This window comes from Felis catus, chromosome C1, assembly GCF_018350175.1.
Source record: "Felis catus isolate Fca126 chromosome C1, F.catus_Fca126_mat1.0, whole genome shotgun sequence".
NCBI classification, from domain to species: domain Eukaryota; kingdom Metazoa; phylum Chordata; class Mammalia; order Carnivora; family Felidae; genus Felis; species Felis catus.
Genome location: NC_058375.1, coordinates 112958723 through 112964170, shown reverse-complemented (window position 1 = coordinate 112964170; position 5448 = coordinate 112958723). Strand labels below are relative to the sequence as shown.

At 37.4% G+C, this 5448-nt stretch overlaps 1 long non-coding RNA gene across 1 annotated transcript; it reads right to left on the bottom strand.

Annotated features, from left to right (window-relative positions):
• Positions 1–422: 422 nt before the first annotated feature.
• Positions 423–5085, bottom strand: LOC123379381. Its single transcript, XR_006583769.1, has 3 exons — positions 4907–5085; positions 3388–3477; positions 423–570 (listed from the first exon to the last, which is right to left on the bottom strand). It is a non-coding gene; the product is annotated as an uncharacterized LOC123379381 (long non-coding RNA).
• Positions 5086–5448: the final 363 nt, after the last annotated feature.

Below are 5448 nucleotides of genomic sequence, written 5' to 3'. Positions count from 1 at the left end.
ACTTCTCCCTGTGCTTTGAATCCTTTCTGACCCCATTCCCCACCTGCCCTCTGGTCTCAGTTTACTTGTCAAACTTTCAACCTCTTCTGGCAGCCTTGCTTTTATCACATACACTGGGCATCCCAGACAGCTCTAGATCCTGGAAAGAAATAGCCTGAATGGTTTTAGAGGATAGTAGGGTATAAACAGGAGTTCAGGGGTGGAGCTTCCCATGCTGTATGTGTGTGTGTGTGTGTGTGTGCATGTGTGTGTGCATGCATGTGTGAGATGAGGGTGAAGGGCACTGATTGATGAAGGTGGAAAGTCTGTCTTGGGAGAAGATTGATCTCCATCAAACCACTTAAGGGTAACCACATATTTCACTAGGTGAACCAATACTTTAATCAGATACTTTAAATAATTTTTAGTAGGCATACCATATGAGGGCCTGGGTAAAGCGGCTTCTCACTGACTTGGTAGTGTCTTCGTTTTCCAGGAAAAATTTCCTACCTCTTTAGATTCTGTGATGATATTGTATTTTAAGAGCCCAATGGTTGTAAACTGTGAATGCTGTTCATTTCCAGGTTAATCCTAGGATAAAAATTGGGCAACACAGACAATGTAGTCACACAACTATAGACAGTAAGGTGAAAGCCATCTTTGGGATCGTCTTGGACAGGCCAACTCCCTTCCAGTATAGATGAAGAATAAGGCCACGGTGCTAATGGTCTCTTGGCACTAAGTTACCAACCTACTGCACTTCTGTCTTTGTTCAGATAAACAGGTGTTACTAAATTCAAAAAGATCCTAGGGATCTATAACGGTCAAGGAAGGCTAGATAATAAAAGCAGATTTTGACTTATTCAGATTGTGCTCTCCTTGAGCCAACCGTGGTCCCTTCTACGTCCTCTCTTGCCATCCTTGCACTGTTGAGTTGCAACATTAACACTTCTACGGTGGGTCCAGTATTAAAAGAGAGTTTGCTTCCTCCCCTCTGGATATTCTGGAATGTTGTGTCTAATCATCAAAATAACTACATTTTCTTTCGCCCTTTACTTCCTGGCTAACTGACCTTGACTACCACTATTTAGTAAAGGTGGCTCTATTCCTCGGAGACCTCTGGAAAAGAAAAAAAAAAATAAGTATGCAGTTAAGAAAGTAAATACAGAATATTTTAAAACCAGGAGCATAATAATTTCAAGGTGCAGCATAGGCTGTCAAACTGTCTAGTGATCAGCACTCTGAGTTTTCATTGTTTACAGGTAATGATGAATGTCTTGAAGCACCAGGGCTCCCTAAAACATAAGATGGGGCCATTTAGGGATGGGAAGGATGGAATTGGGGTAATGGGAATTATTGCTAATGGGAAGAGATTCTTTGAGGGTGATGAAAGGTTCTAAAATTATAGTGAATAGGGCGCCTCTTAGTTCAGTCAGTTAAGCATCCAAATTTGGTTCAAGTCATGATCTCACAGTTCTTGGGTTCGGGCCCTGGGTCTGGCTCTGTGCTGACAGCTCAGAGCCTGGATCCTGCTTCAGATTCTGTGTCTCCCTCTCTCTCTGCCCCTCCCCCACTCATGCTCTGTTTCTGTCTCTCTCTCTCTCTCTCCAAAATAAGTAAACATTAAAAATATTTAAAAAATAAAATTACGGTGATGGTTGCTCAACCTTGTAAGTACATTAAATGCCATTGAAGTGTACACCATAAATGCATGGATTGCATGGTATTTGGGTTATAGCTCAATAAAGCTATTATTTAAAAAAAAGAGAGAGAGAGAGAGAATAAGAAGACAAGACATCTGGGTGGCTAAGTCAGTTAAGCATCCAACTCTTGATTTCACGTCAGGTTATGATCTCACAGTTCCTAGGAGTGAGCCCAGCATCAGGCTCTCTAGTGACATCACAGAGCCTGCTTGGGATTTTCTCTCTCCCTCTTTCTCTCTTCCTCTTTCTGCCTCTCCCCTTCTTGCTCTCTCCTCTCTCTCTCCCTCTCTCTCTCTCTCTCAAAAATAAATAAACTTTAAAAAGAAAGGAATATAATTTTTAAGCCCATGTTCACAGAAACCAAAAGGGTCTCGATAGAAACAGATACCATTCACGTTTCTGATAATCTCCACCAGTGATTCCAACATAGTAGCTTCAGTAACTATTGATTACTCTATACCACTTCTCATCTGACAAGCTGCCTCCAATTAGTAATTGACTTCATTTAGCTGTTGTTCCTTTGTTGTGGAAAGTAATTATATATAATAGAAATCTCCTTCATTTCCAAGTCACACAAGATTTGAAGCCAGGGAAAACAAGTGATTGCATTTAACAGAAGCAGCTGTTACTAAGAATCTATGCACATTTACTCACTCGTCAGGGGCAAACAGCTCCGTCTTCCACCTATGAGTGTTCTCTCTTATCCTAGTTTATTCTGTGGTTACAATAATTCCATTTGATATTATTTCAAAATTATGAATTGATTATAAAAACCAGCAGCTTTTAATGAGCCCACACAAAAAACAGTTAGCCTTGCCATGAATTAAGTGTTGTTGAAATCTTACCTTTCTTTGTGGATGTTTGCCTCATTATGCCAAGACATAGTAATCTGCTGTTTATTAAACAATAGTAAATATCTAAAAGTGATGGTGATAAATAGCTTTATAGAAATTCTCAATATTGTACTGTCATTTGTATGTGACTCATGGATTTTGTATGAGTAATGAATTTGGTGAAATGGTATTTGTAACTCTACAGTTTAATTAAACATAAGATGAAGGGCCACAGAGAAGGGAGTCTAATCATCTGAGTTATTGGCCCTTTATACCATATGATCTGGGAGGCAGAGTAGTCTGATTTTGTTTTATTGTCTGATATGTGTCAGTGAGAAGCCCAAACATTACCCAAGATGTTTGATCAAGGGCAAGTCAATTAACCTCTCTGAGATAGTTTCCAAAAATGCAATCATAGGAATAAAGCACTAATCTGCTGGAGATTTTTTGAAGATAACATAAAATAATCTTTCCTAAGCATCTACTACAGTATATAGTAGGTGTCAAAATGTTAGCTTTATTTCATTTGAAGGATGCTCCCAGGAGTGTTCTCTAAATGCAGTTTCTTCTACAACCTGTCATGTTCTTGAAAGTCCACCATCAAAGCTGATCTTCTTTGAGTTTTTAAGCCATTTTAGCCTTTAAGAACAACTAATATGTGGGCGGGTACATATATTAATGCGCTGCTGGCGACTATGTCAACTGAAATGTACTTTCTAGAAAGTAACTTAGACACAAATATGTTTAGATCTTTTGAATTAGAAGCTCATTTCTCAATATTTTTCCTACATTGTAATAAGACGTGCAGACAAGAATTTAGGCACAAATACATTAACCACAGCATTATTAATAATATAAAAGGTAGAACTTACTGAATATCCAGCCTTCTGGGAGTTAAATAAGTTTTGGTAAATCTTTCAGTAGCCATTCTTCCCTAGTTCCATTCTCCCCTTCACTCTGATCTAAAGCCAAAAGCCAAAAGAGAGGATGTGTATAGAAAACCACACCTGCCATTGATTAGACCAAGCAGTCAATAAGTTGTTAAGCACCCAGGAAGAACATTTTTGTAATAGTTATTCCCAAGAGCACTCCCTCTACTGGAGAGAGAGGGGGGTGAGGAGAAAGAGAGAGAGAAAGATATCTACATATAAATAGATACATTATATAGATAGATAGATAGATAGATAGATGATAGATAGATTCAACAGATTATGTATTATAAACATAACCTGAATATCATGAAATTTTTATTTATAAACTTATTTCCAGGGATTCTGGGAGAGAATTGCTCTGAACTTTAAAACAGATATTCATATTGAGATATTCCTTGATGCTTTACAGAGAGTAGAAAAATCTATAAGGTGGGCTTGTCTGAAAACATCAATCTATATGTGGTCCATTCCAGGTATGTGATTACTGCTCCAAAGCTGCTACTAATTAGCCATGCACACAGGAAAACTTGCTTGAGCTCCACTTTGATGAGAACTTTACCATAGACAGACCAACACAAATCTATTTCTTTCTGTTGACTTGCTCTGAACAATAGATATTTTCTCCATTAGGGCTAACTGTACCAAAATATAAGGTCACAAATGGAAAGAAGGAGGGGTAGAATCAGGTACCTGGAAGCTGGTTTTCACCCGTGGCATTTTCATTTACATAAAAATTTTAAATACCAGTGTGGGCACATAAAGCATTAAAGCCATCAGAACCTTTCTGAGAATATATTTCAGAAATTCACCTTTATGACAGCTATAAATAAACTGCAAATGTCCTGGGCAAATAAATTTCACTGACAGCAACTAAATAGTGCTTTGATGTTAATTTATATTATAGAATCTATTCTACCAATTTGCTATGTTATTATAACTGAGTTATCCTGCAGAAAGTGTAGATTTTTGTCTGTTTTGCATTATTCCTGTACATTTCCTATTGAAAGATAATACTATCTAAATTCATAAATATCTATATGATGGAATATTATGCAGATGTTAAACTGTATATACTAAGTGAAAAGATCAGGATTCATAATTTATGTCTGGTATAATGTAAATTCTATAAAATATATCATGCATATGCTGAAAAATATTACAACTTAAACACACAAAAATAATTCATAGCTATTAGGTCTTCATGATGAAATTGTGTTTTTGTTTTTATATGTGTAGTTTTTCTTTATTTTTCACAATCCTGATAATGAATATGTGGCAATAAAAGCTACATGGAATACTAATAACTTTCTTTAATTATGCATGGGAATTAAGGATAATTTCCCATGTGAAAATACCCATGATAGTGCAATGTTCAGTGAATGTTGGGACTCAATGAATGTTCCTTTGCTCGGATTATATTTGAAGACAATCAGGATAGTCTCCTCCCCCACACACGTACCTTCCACAGCCATTGAGAGTTCTTGAAATTTCACCGTGAGGAATTTTTCCATTTGAGTCTTGAAGCCTTTTAATGATGAGGAATCTTATGATAATTCAGTTAATTTTAGGAGGAATCCAAGAGGGAAAAGAATCTCCAGTAAATTCTAGTTCATTCCTTGGCATCGAGAATGAGTTCACAGTCTGTTGAGGAAAAGGGTCTGATTGGACACCCTTACACTCCCTTGGCTGTCAGAATTCAGTAGTAGACTATTCCTTAGACTCTGAACTATTTAAAGATTGCTTTTCTCCTAAGGGTATCTCTCAAACTGGACTAAACTGATTCCAAATTACCACCAGGAGAGATCTTTCTTTGACTTAAGTCATTGCCTCTTGCTAAAATGTAATTACTCCTCTAGAGTTAGTCTCCTGAGCTGACTGTAGGTCAGATGCATTTAAGTGCAAATGAGTTGTAGCAGAGTAAAACTGTCCTGAATTGTTGTTGGGCTCTGGCCAGGGAGGGCACCAGAACCAACTGAAGACACATTTCAGCCCCTTTGGAAT